This window comes from Plectropomus leopardus, chromosome 8 (assembly GCF_026936395.1).
Source record: "Plectropomus leopardus strain MGB_pleo_1.0 chromosome 8, ASM2693639v1, whole genome shotgun sequence".
In the NCBI taxonomy this organism is placed as follows: domain Eukaryota; kingdom Metazoa; phylum Chordata; class Actinopteri; order Perciformes; family Serranidae; genus Plectropomus; species Plectropomus leopardus.
Window position 1 is genome coordinate 36927881 of NC_142183.1, and position 13512 is coordinate 36941392.

Here is a 13512-nt window from a genome sequence, read left to right on the forward strand (position 1 = left end):
TGTTGTTGACCCTGTGGCTATGTCTGACACATTCTAACAGATTTGATTGGTTTTCCTTTAGTGAGTCTGCAAGGTGTGGACACCCAGTGGGGATGAAATGAACTGCAGGCAATCTGTTGCATGTCATTAACTAATTTCATTAACTCACTGTCATGCAGTTCTTTTTCTCCTTAATTCTCCTCTACTTAAGAAACTCTTAAACCTCTTAAAAGTCCTCCTCCCTCCTCCTAACACTTTATCACCTTAGGAGCTTTTAAGGGCTAAGATGCTTTTTGAATAACTTTTATTTTTAGCAAGTCTGAACTGTGAAGGGAAATTCTTAGAAGACGTCACAATTCTCAGAATTTTGGGGGAATTTTTTCAGTGGGAGCATCTCTTAGTATTAGGAAATTTTATGAATGCAGTCCCCTTGTTATTGCTGTACATATTTGTATCCTAGGAAGATAAACCTGATTTTTTTATGACATCCCTGCATTTTCTTTAACATCAGCCTGAGGCGAAAATTTTAGCTTTGTATACAGGATTTACAACACATTCTCATCCCAACTTGTCACATGGTGCCACTCTGTCAGTGACCTTCTGCGTCAACTTATTACACTCTAAAATGCTGTTACCATGATGTCAACAAATACACATGGTGGGATGAAGCTGCATGGTTACACTGCATGGCTTATGTTCACACAACAGCACATGGCAACCAATGCAGACTGTCATGATGGCTGGGATCAAAGAGGCATGCAGTAAGGTGTAGAGAAAAAAAAAAAAAGAAAATACATCAAGATGGGAAACAAACTCTGGACTACTGTACGAAAGTCATTGTTTGTGGGACTGATCCAGCTCCCCACCTGCCCACCCGGTAAGTGCACTCATGCTCCTTATACTAGCGTCAGTATTACGTGACGCTATCCTCAGCATTTCATGCTCACTTGACCAGTTCTGTCTGGCTGCATTCTTAATTGATACCAAATGTGTGTGTTGGATGTGGACATGCCCGGTACGTTCTCATCTGATGCTGTCCAGCCACGTCCTGGTTGGATGCGGAAGGTGGCTTTTGACGTCACGCTAGTATGCTGAAAGCACTGACAGAGCAGACGTATTGGACGAGTATGCAGTGAGAACAGGCTCGGATTTAAGTTGCAACGAAAAATGCAGTTCAATGTGGAGAAGACCTTATATTCTAATGACATTTTAATGACATTACTGAAGCAACAGCCACAGGGCAGTCGTAGTAGTTTTAATGTTTTAGGGTGTATTGACAACTGACACCTGCAGTAAATGTGATGCTCCTGGACTTTTGGGCTGTCATTATACTTTGTAGTAAGCCTGCGTGTGGCAGTAATACAAGAAGTCCTGTGCATTTTTATTTTCCTTCAGTCAACTCCATCCTCCTGAGAAAATACCCATAGTCTTGCTTCATTCATTAATGTGCAGATTTATGCCAGATGATATTGCGATTTTTTTTATCTACCTACCTGTCAGGTGAAAGCCTTGCACATCTAAAATGTCAGCTCTTCAGACACCAAGTAAAGAGCCACAGTTTTAGTGTGACCTTTTCAAATTTATCCACTGAAGAGTTTCAGAGGTGTCAAACACTGTGTAATCTTTCAGCTGGAGTTAAAAACACCCAAAATTCAAGGTTTTCTCAGGCATCCCCTGCACTTTTAAGCTTGCCTTTTAGATGATCAGATTGTTCACTGTGTTGTAAAAAGAGCTGATCCATGTCTGTTTATTGGAACTGATGTTAGACTCAGGCATGGTTCAGTTCTTATCTGCAGCTCAGGACATGGCCAGACAATCAAGACCTGACCTTTTCACTATTATCTGACTCCCATTTGACATGCTGTATTCATGTCAAATGGCAAAAAATATGAATTTTACTGGGACTACAGCTTACATCAGGTTTTAGATTGTACATACTCAGACAGTAAGGTGATGGAACTATATTTCTCCATCCTATGTCTTCTGATACTACTGAAAAGGACATACCAGTAACAAACTAAATGCTCACATCAAATTAACTAAATTGAACATTTCCAATGTGTATTGCTGTGCTTGTAACATCCAAAATGTTTTGGCAGGAGACTGCTGATGACATGACCATAGACTGTCTCAAATAATGGCCGTAGCAAACATGACGTCACACATTGGTTTCTGGACTCTTGTTTTAAAGTCTTGAATCAGAAGTGATCATATCTTGACGAAATGGTGCAGCTGTAGAGGAGCGAGGGGTGACTCTGATTGGAAGATCCCTACACGATGGGTGGGAGGAGCAATGGATTGGTCCAACAAACCCCAGACTGTCACTCATTAGCCTGCTGTTCGCCTCCCGTATAAATGTTGGACCAATATGTTCTTACCCCAACTCATCACATGTTGCTCCTTTGCAGTGGACATTTGTGTCTATATATTACACTTTAGGAATCCCTCTGTTTCTGCTGTTAAGGTTCCAGGATGCCACTACCATGATGTCAACACAAGCACATGGTGGGATGATGCAGCACATGGTTATGTTTAGACAGAAACAGCACATAGCAACCAATGCCAGGACGTCAACAAACGTGGGGAAAAAAAAAAACACCTTCAGATAGAAAGGATCACTGGGCTCCTACATGAAAGCCTGTTATTTGTGGGACCCCTCCTGCACCCACTGTAGGCGCCCTTGCACTCCTCAAATCATGCCATTATTGTCAGCGTTGCAACCTGACACTGTCCTGCAGCATTTCATGCACACGCAACAGGTTCCATCCAGCCACATTCTAAAGTGACTCGGCCCGCACGTGTATAATTCATAATAGGCAGGTACCCTCCCACTGTTGATGTATGATAACACAATGCCCTTTCTTGTTTGGCCTCGTTGTTAGCTAATGCCATACGGCAGCACTCCATGCGCACACGAGAGGTGCCTTTTGGCACTTCACGCTTACACCAAAACCACTGACAAAGTGGTGCTATTTTATCAGTTAGGAATTAGAATGGGCTAACCAAAGGGACACAGACACCTGTTGGTCATTGAAGTGTAATTGGGAAATCTCCAAACAGTGAAAGCGTAAAACAGCATAATGATATATGTTACACATAAGGAACAGAGATAATAGGGTGCCCTGACACTTTTGCGAGATCTCTACATGCAAGCCCAAGCACCTGCAGTGTAACAAGATATCCTCAAAATAAGCAAATTCCACCTATTAATTCCCAGTGACCTAAGGACTTCAAAACTTTGACAACTCGCTACAAATGCTGAAAATGCAAAGGTCACAAAAGCGAAGTTTCTAACCCTTTCTTTATATCCAAAGATTAGTTTGCTTGTTTTTTTGTTTTTGTTTTTTTTTGTTGTTGTTTTGTTAAATATTAGTTTATATTTTATTAATAGTTAATGGTTAGATATTTAATGAAAGTTGATGATTTTTTTATTATGTAGAGCAGCATGAGGACCAATGAATAATGTCACATAGGCTTTTTATACACTCTAAATCAGGGGTCTCAAACTCAACTTACCTGGGGGCTGCTGGAGGTAGAGTCTGGGTGAGGCTGGGCAGCATCAAGTATTCCAAAAAAAAAGGGATTCAGGTATTCCAAAAAATGTACAACTGATCTAATCTTCTCAATCTTTATTATTGATAGATTTTCAACATGAATGTTTCTTCTGAACATGACCAGCTCTTCTGAACATGAACGGTCCTTCTGAACATGAATGGGTTCTTCAGAACATGAACGGTTCTTCAGAACATGAACGGTTCTTCAGAACATAGGCTTCTCTTGCCTACTCCTTGCTGCCAGAGACCTAGCAGCGCTTCCTCTCACACAGCTGAGCCACATTTGGCTTGAGGGAGGAAGCAGTTGAGACCTTCAGTATGGCCTGAAGATGCTCATCAGTAAGTTTGGACCTGCACTTTGACTTCTTGAAGTTCATGGTGGAGAAGAGCTTTTCACACAGATATGTGCTCCCAAAAAGGCACATGGTTCACTCAAACATCCTGGAAAGCTCAGGAAAGGTGGGGGGCAATTCTCTCAAAAATTGTCCAAGCTTGTCTGCATTTCCACTCACCTCCCTGAACTTGGCTTTGAGTTCACAATTGCACTGCAGGTCAATGAGCTCCATTTGAAGGACAGGAGGGGCATCTTGCACATCAAAGGAGAAGGGGTCAGTAAAAATTTGAAAAGTGGCTCTGTGTGTCTTGAAGTCAAACCTGTGATCAAATTCCTCCTGTAGCTTCACAATGGCATTAGCATACTTCTCACCATTGAATGGTGTGCCCGCATCCATGAGTGCCTTGCATGCTGGGAAATGGCAGAGGTTTGTCTGAGAGAGATGGGCTTTCCATAACACAAGTTTTGTGGAGAAAGCTCTCACATTGTCATAGGCAGCACTGACAAGCTGCCCCTGGCCTTGTAACGTCTTGTTCAGTACATTCAGCTCCTGTGTGATGTCAACAAGAAAAGCTAAGTCCATGAGCCATTTGGGATCACTTAGCACAGGAACAGCCATCCCACCCTTCTCCATGAAGGCTTTCACTTCTGCTCTCAACTCAAAAAACCTCTTCAAGACATTTCCCCTGCTGAGCCAACGTACCTCGGTGAAGTAGAGCACATCCTCATATGCTGACTCTGTTTCCTTTCAAAAAGGCATGGAACTCCCGGTGCTTTAAGCCCCTGGATCTGATATGGTCGATGCATTTCACAACGACAGACATGACATTGTCAGACTTCAGGCATTTGCTGCAAAGGGTCTGCTGATGTATAATGCAGTGCAGAGCAATGGCTTCCTCCACACCCTCCTCTTCCAGTTTTCTTTGAAAAAGTGCCACCAGTCCATTTCTCCTCCCTGTCATTGATTGTGCTTGGTTGTTATTCCAGCAAACCTCTTCCATGGCAAATCGGCATCCACAATGGCGTGACACAGCTGGCGGAATATCTCTGAGCAGTGGTCTGGCCATGCATTGGAATCACTGTGAGCAACTCCTCTATCACTTCAAAATTGTCATCAACACCACGGACATACATCGCGAGCTGCGCAGTGACAGTGATGTCTGCGCTGTCATCAAGAGCGACTGAGTATGCACGGAAATGTTTGGCTTTTTCACACAGTTGATCATATATGATCCTGACAGGTCAGAAATGCGCTCTGCCACTGTGTTAGCTGAAAGGCTAATGTTGCTAAACTGACCCTTCTTTTCCGGACAGACTATACTTGCAGCCTGTAACATGCACTTTTTGAGGAACTCGCCTTCTTTGAATGGCTTTCCCCCCTTAGCAATCATCTCACTCACCACGTAACTAGCTTCAACAGCTGCATCATTGTCTTTGCTTGCTTTCTTGAAGAAATCTTGTTGCCTCAGTAGACAATGTATTTTCAGATTGGCGATCCTGTTCTCTCTCTCATCTCCCTGATAATTTGCTCTCCTTACTCCTCGCGGGCCACGAGATTGAGACCCATGCCCTAAATAATTGGGTATACACACTTGTTATGAATGGATTCTTAATGAAACAAAAAAAATTAGCCCCATGGTTTAACCTCCAGATTCGCAAATTGAAACAAACATCGCGAAAATTTGAAAGACATTGGCGTTCGACCAAACTGGAAGAGTCCCGTTTAGTCTGGCTGGACAGTCTTAAAGTCTATAAGAAGGCCCTCCGCCATGCCAGGGCAAACTATTATTCATCACTAATTGAGGAAAACAAAAACAATCCCAGGTTTCTTTTCAACACTGTAGCCAGGTTGACTCAGAGTCACAGCTCTATAGAGCCCTGTATTCCTTCAGCCCTAAGCAGTGACGACTTTATGAATTTCTTTAATAATAAAATCATAATTATTCGAGATAAAATCCATCACCTCTTACCCTCAACTGACCTGACCCCGGACTCAGATAGCCTGATTATGGCAGCAAGACCCGAAATTTATCTAGACCATTTCTCCCCCATTGACCTTCATCAACTCTATACTTTGGTTTCTGCATCTAAGCCATCAACATGCCTGCTAGACCCCATCCCAACTAAGCTCCTTAAGGAAGTTTTACCTTTATTAGACAACTTTTTATTAGATATAATCAACGCGTCTTTATTGACAGGTTATGTACCCCAGTCTTTTAAAGTAGCTGTCATTAAATCTCTTCTAAAGAAGCCCACTCTCGATCCTGAGATTTTAGCTAACTATAGACCGATATCTAATCTCCCCTTTATTTCTAAAATCCTTGAGAGAGTGGTTGCTCATCAGCTCTGTGACTTTCTCCGAGACAACAGTTTATTCGAGGACTTTCAGTCAGGCTTTAGAGTTCATCATAGCACAGAGACGAGCACTAGTAAAAATTAATAACGACTTATTTATCGCTTCTGACACAGGTCTGGTCTCTGTTTTAATCCTATTAGATCTCAGTGCTGCATTTGACACCATTGACCATCAAATCTTACTGCACAGACTTGAATCCTCAATTGGCCTTAAAGGAACGTCACTAGCCTGGTTTAGGTCATACTTATCAGATCGCTCTAATTTGTTCACATCAATGATCAACCCTCCGCACATACAAAGGTCTACTTTTGGAGTGCCACAAGGTTCGTGCTCGGACCAATCCTTTTCACTTTATATATGCTTCCTCTAGGCAACATAATTAGAAAACATTCCTTAAATTTCCATTGTTATGCTGATGATACGCATAATTATATCTATCTATGAAACCAGATGAAACTGATCAGCTATCTAGACTTCAAACATGTCTTAAGGATGTAAAAGCCTGGATGAGCCGTAATTTCCTGATGTTGAATTCAGACAAAACTGAAGTTATTGTTCTTGGCCCAAAACACCTCAGAAGCTCCTTTTCCAACAATTTAATTTCTCTAGATGGCATTACCTTGGCCTCCTAGCACCACTGTAAGGAACCTCGGAGTTTTATTTGACCAGGATTTATCCTTTGCCTCCCATATAAAACAAACTTCAAGGAATGCGGCTTTCTTTCACTTAGCGTAACATCGCAAAAATTAGACATATCCTATCCCAAACAGATGCTGAAAAATTAGTACATGCATTTGTCACCTCTAGGCTGGATTACTGTAATTCCCTATTATTTGGTTGCCCAAACAAATCTCTTAGGTCTCTCCAACTGGTGCAGAACGCTGCTGCTCGTGTTTTAACGGGGAAGCAAGAAAAGGGATCATATTTCTCCTGTTTTAGCTTCTTTACTGGCTCCCTGTGAAATCCAGGATTGAATTTAAAATCCTCCTCCTTACTTATAAAGCTCTAAATGGTCAGGCTCCATCCTATCTGTCACAGCTCATAGTTCCTTACCAACCCTCTAGATCACTGCGCTCTGAAAAGCATGGGTTGCCCGTAGGTTCCCAAAATTTCCAAAAGTAGGTTAGGAACCAGAGCCTTCAGCTTCTCACGCTCCTCTCCTATGGAACCATCTTCCATTTTACCGGTCAGGAGGCAGACACCGTTTCAACTTTTTAAGGGTAGACTTAAGACCTTCCTCTTTGATAAAGCTTATAATTAGGGCTGGCTCAGGCTGCCTGGACCAGCCCATAGTTAGGCTGACATAGGTTTAACCTGCTGGGGACTTCTCTGATATGCTGAGCTCCTTTCCTTCTCTCAATGCTGCCATCAGAAATCATGCATGTCTGTTTACTGCATTGCCATGTGCAAAAACTTTAACTTAGCTCTGTGATAGCCATGTGGTACTCTCACCACCTGGGGCTCGCGATTACAGAGCCTGGGTCTGTTGAACTGCACTACGCTAATCCCGTTGCCTCTCGGGAGCGCTCCTGCTCTCTTGTTTCCTAGTTTCCCTGGATCCTGGCCGTAACCTTGACTGTGCCTGACCGTGGTGATTGCTGTGCTGATGCTGCGACCCTGCCTTTGGTTGTGCTCGTGCTGTGGCTGTACTGATTCTGTGCCCCCCGCTCGCCCTGATCGTGGTCTGGTCCTGGTTGCGCCGATGCCGTGATCTTGCCTTTTGGACAACTCCCTTTCACATATGCATGAGACTGTTATCATCTCTATCAACATCATCATAGAGAGCAATTACTAATTTCACACCTACCATTATTGTAATATGACATGCATCTGTTTCTATTGTTCTGTGCCCCCCCCGCTCTCTTTCTCTTTCCTTTTTTGCCATGATTGTATTTCACTTGCTATTTACGACATCTATTGCTCGTCTGTCCGTCCTGGAAGAGGATCCTCACTATCCTCTACCGCTCTTCCTGAGGTTTCTTCTCTTTTTTCCCGTTACAGGGGGTTCTTTTGGGGGAGTTTTTCCTTGGGTGATGTGAGGGTCTAAGGGCAGAGGGGATGTAAATTACACTGTAAAGCCCTCTGAGGCAAACCTTGTTTTGTGATAATGGGCTATATAAATAAAACTGACTTGACTTGACTTGACTTGACTTGACTTCTTGGGATGGGTCAAAACTGACCTGGTTCATACTGTCAAGGTATAATAATAATAATAATAATAATAATAATAATAATAATAATAATAATAATAATAATAATAATACATTGTATTTATGGGCGCCTTTCGGGACACTCAAGGTCACCTTACAAAAAACACCAGCAATAAAACAGCATAGAATCAGATATCATGAATGTTGCCAAAGTGAACAATATTAAGAGATTTTTTTTTTTGTTATTTAATACGGTATGAAATATGAACAGTGTGTAAGCACTGACATTTATTTTTATTGGCAGCTGTTTGCAAGCCAAATTACCCGTCAGTGACACCAAAGCTTTTATCTGCTCTACTCTATATTTTGTAATCATAATAATTTTGGGTTGCAGCTAATGTTGAACACTTCTCAATCTCATGTTTGTTTATGTTTTTATGAAGGGACAGAATAGAGGTCTGTAGAAAATGAATAGAGCTTCAACACGTCTGCACTGGGTGCTGAGCAGCTGTGTTTGACCTCTGCCACACACATGATTATTCCCAAATGAAATGAGCACAGCACTTAGACACACAGCTCTGTGAAGCTCAGCAGTAAATCTGCCCCCACACCTCCCTGCCGCTCCAGTTTCACAACACACACACACACACACACACACACACACACACACATAGCAGTAATCAAACCTACACACAACATCAGTGCACTTGAGAGTGCCAAATGCACAAGCCACTTAGTGAGCATTTACTTTGGTGCAGTAAAATAAGCTTTTTTATTCCACACTGCATCAGCTCATACAGCGAGCACCTTGTTTGTCATTAAAGTGGGATCATCAAAAAGCATTTTCTCCCTTTGTACACTTTAGCAACAGCACTGCACACAGCAAGCCCGCTGCCAAGAAACTGGGTCAGTGGCTTTTTCATGTGTTATGAGTCCTACTGTCTCTTCATTAGGACAGAAATAAATAACAAACAAAAAAGAAAACAATAACAAGTGGCCCATTTCTGAAAGAATTTCTGCAGTAATTGCAGGTGTGTGAGCACAGGGAGCAGTGAGAGAGGCACAATGAAAGAGAGTGAGAGAGACTGTGTGCATTGGTGTATGTGCAATGAAGAAGCAGATATGGAGGTTTGTGTTGGACTGTGCAGCCTTATGTGCATAGAGATGGAGTGAAGGAAAGAAAGTGTGTTTGCATGCATGGCCTCTCTCCCTCCCTCCTGTGTTGTATGAGTCTAGTCAGTCAGGGTTATATCAGGTGTTGTTGTAATTCTTTCTGCATCATTCCTCCCTCAGGCCATTGCTTCATTCCCACTCAGCCTGCTCTAATCAAAGACTCACGGTTAATTTATCCTTTTTGAACAGCAAATCACACCTCCAACACGCTGATGCCGAGGCTGGAAGGCTTAGTGTACGATCTGAGACTTTCTTGCTTCTTTCTGTCGTTCCTCTGGGGATGTAACGATTAACTGATAAGTATCAGAACATATGGTTACAGCAATATTCCGGCAGAACTCAGTTCTGTATGATATCTCTAAAAAAAAAAAAAATAGAGCATTTTCTCTTTCCGTGTCTTTAATATTGTTATATGCACATGGAAGGGCAGAGAGGTGTGCTCTCTCCACCTCACGCCATAAACACACTGGCTGAACGAACAGTGCAACCTTGCCAAACTGCAGTGTTTTTCATGATTGCGGTGCTCGCATTGGCAGTGTTGTTGCTTTGACTCCTCTGCCTGCTGCTGTGAGTACTGTATTTACACATTTAAAGGCACAAATTCCTTTCCATTTATGAAGCTGTGCAATTTCACACAGTCCTGCAAATGTTTCACAATAAAGTGCCTTGTGTAAACAACTGATGGGATTTTGTCGACACAGTGTCATGAGGACTTTTATTTTTAAATGGAAGCATGAAAGTTGGAGTAAACCAGACATCTTTGTATTTCTCATCTGAGACAGAGAGAGACTTTTAAACTAAAGTTAATTATCAAAATGCCATTTTCACTGGCTATTTCTGCTGACAACCACATGCGGCACATTGTTCAGAAAACTATGTTACAGAAAAATAAATCTAATATATATTAAAATGTGATGAATCTTGTGTATTTTATTATTATTATTAATTACATTTTTTTCATTTAACTTTCTTTTTGTTGCTTATTATCAGGTAATTTTATTGTAACTTTTTACTAATTTCTTGCAATTTTTTGGGCTAATTTCTTGTTGTTTGTTTCCTTCTTCCCAAGCTTTTGAAAAAACTGAACCAATTTGCTTAGGTTTCAAGGGGTAAACATTGTTTTTCTCACCTTGAGAAAAGTTTTTCAAATACAAACCCACCATGAATCAAAATCAAAATATTCATTATTGACCATCTTTGCAGCTGACAGTGTCCTGTCAAAGGTTTTACAGACATGTCTCATATGATGGTGATCTATGGGGAATATGCTTTTTGGGCTGCAGGCAATTTGTTTTCTCTACAATACAGTGAGTGGCCACCGGGAATAGTGTGCTGACTCTGAGCCTTTCACCTCCTGAAAACTCAATCACAAAAACAAAAAATATTATCTCCCTCTCAAGAAGCAAAATAAACCCTGAAAAATATAGTGAATGTAGAGTACAGTCACCTAATGACCAAAGTACTGGGTGGAGTTTAGTCACTGAACACAGGCAACAACATCATTTTGGACAGTTTATCCTTGTTAGACACGCTTTATTCAAAGTGGTCGGAAACAAATAAAACTTACAAAAACTGTCAGGGTTTGTTTTTCCATTGTTCAACAGTCAGTAACTGATCAAAATATATCCTTAATTTACCCAGTTAGATGTAAAAAAATAAATAAATAAATCAGGTGAGGAGTGAGAGGGAGCTCTGTCATCAGAGAAGCAGTGGGGAGAAACAGGGTTTTCAGCCAGCGTTTTTTAAAACCTCACTGGGTGAATTGAGGATTATTTCAACCAAACCCAAACTGATGAGTGTTGGAATAGTGAGTGGAAAGTTGGAAAACTCCAAGATAGCATTTTAATCTGGACAAAGTCTTTTAAAAATGATGATGCAGACACCCACGTCCACTTCAGGATTGTGCCTTATCAGTAACAACCTGTCACATACCTTTTGTGAGTTTATCCGTCTTGTGTGGGAACTCCTTTCTCATCACCATGGTTTCCTCTCCTCCTGGTGCTGCTCTATAATAAAGAGACATATTTTCTTTGCCATGACTCTCAGTCTATGTTTTTTGCCGCCTTATAATATTATAGTGGAAGCAGTTATCAAGCTGATGTTAGGATTTAGCACAGCACACCATGTAGGCTAGTACAGCCTTAAACCAAGCACAGCCTAACAGCGCTGCTAACATGGCTATGGTCTTGAATTAGTGCCAATCTAAACTTACATTTAGAATAATGTCAAGACATGAAATTGCGCTGACTCACCTTTTTCTACTGGATGTGAAATCATAGTTTGTAGTGAATGAGGCTGAATGATTGTTTAATTCAACTAGAAATATAGGTTTATGCCTCCGCGCAGTCAAGTTGCACTTCCAGTTTACATCCATGTCAGTGAAAACTTCTCTCACAAGAATGAGACAAATACAAGGTTTTAATGACCTTGACGTTTGACGACCAAAATTTAATTAATTCATTCATGAGTCCACTTAAAAGTTTGTGGCAAATTTGAAGAAATTTCGGTCACGCTTTATTTTCCAGACAGATAATTACATAGTAATTACATAGTAATGTGAATAAATTACTGAGAAATCACAGCAATTTACGAAGTTAAATACCAATATTGACAAGTTATAGGAGTAGAATTACTTGAGAATGACTGGGTAATTACCCAGTCATTCTCAAGATAATTAGAATGACTTAGGTGGATAATTATAGGGGGAATTTATTAATCTTTCAGTAGAATTTATGTGAATTACTGTAAAGTATTGGGTAATTGCTCACTAAAATATTAACAGAATTAAGATGTTGGGTTGGTAATTATGGATTACCAACTCATTAATATGGAAATCAATTTATTATAGTCTTACCTTTTAACAAGCCAGGAAGGGTTGCAGCAGCTGCAATAGTTGCTCCCCATAAATGAATGATGTGCCAACCACTGGAAATATCACTGTAATTAACCCATAATTACCCTTTCACCAGCAGGAGAATTTAGTGTACATTGCTTTTTTAAAACTTTTGAATAGTTTCAGCAGCAATAAGGCCATATTGAATAGAATAAGGTCATTATCATGAAATGTCACTCTTGTTACCTTAACAAAGTCTCTACATCATCAGTATAGATTTTGTAAATATCAGAGAAATTCACCCCAACTGAGCCTGCTAAACCACTGAAATTGCAAACTTGATAACCAGTTTATGAATTAAATGCTATTGTATAGTTGCCACCACTGAATTTCACATTTATTTTACTGCACAGATAACTCTGTCTATCTCTCAAAAAAAAAACCTGGTTTAAAGTATGTAATTTAATTTAATGCAAAGTTTTTTGAACAAATTAAATAACTTCTTCTTGCATTCATGCAATTTCTCAAGTAATATTTCTAAAAGATATCCATATGTAATTTATTACTATTATGTATTATACTTGAAAAACTGCATCAACTTCAAGCAAACTAACATGTTATAAAACAACGAAAAAAAAAAAAAAACAGAGGATCTGACATTTTGATGCAGTGTTGTCATGACACTGGAATTTCTAACTTCAATACATCAACTTTTCAGTTTATACGTATTGCTATTTCGATAAGTTCGATATCACTATATCAACACCGCCACTAGAAATTAAGCCCCCAGGATGTTGAACTAAAGCCCCATTGTACAGATACATACTTGGTCACTTTTATTAATGACAAAAGTAAAGAGGAGGAACTTTTATCTGAGTTGTGCAGGTCCTGGAAAGATTCATCTGATTGGTCCGTGTAGCATCTTGGCAAAATGATGGTCTCATCTCATGGTTCACAAAAACTTTTTTCACCACACTGTAGCTCCAAAACTTACTGCAAACACATCACAAGAGCTAGGATAGATAGCCTTACAATCTTCTAATAATTTCACTGCATTTCAGATATCTTGTAAGATAAAGCTTATATTGAAAATAAATTTACCTCATATTTTATACAATTTACACAACCATGAA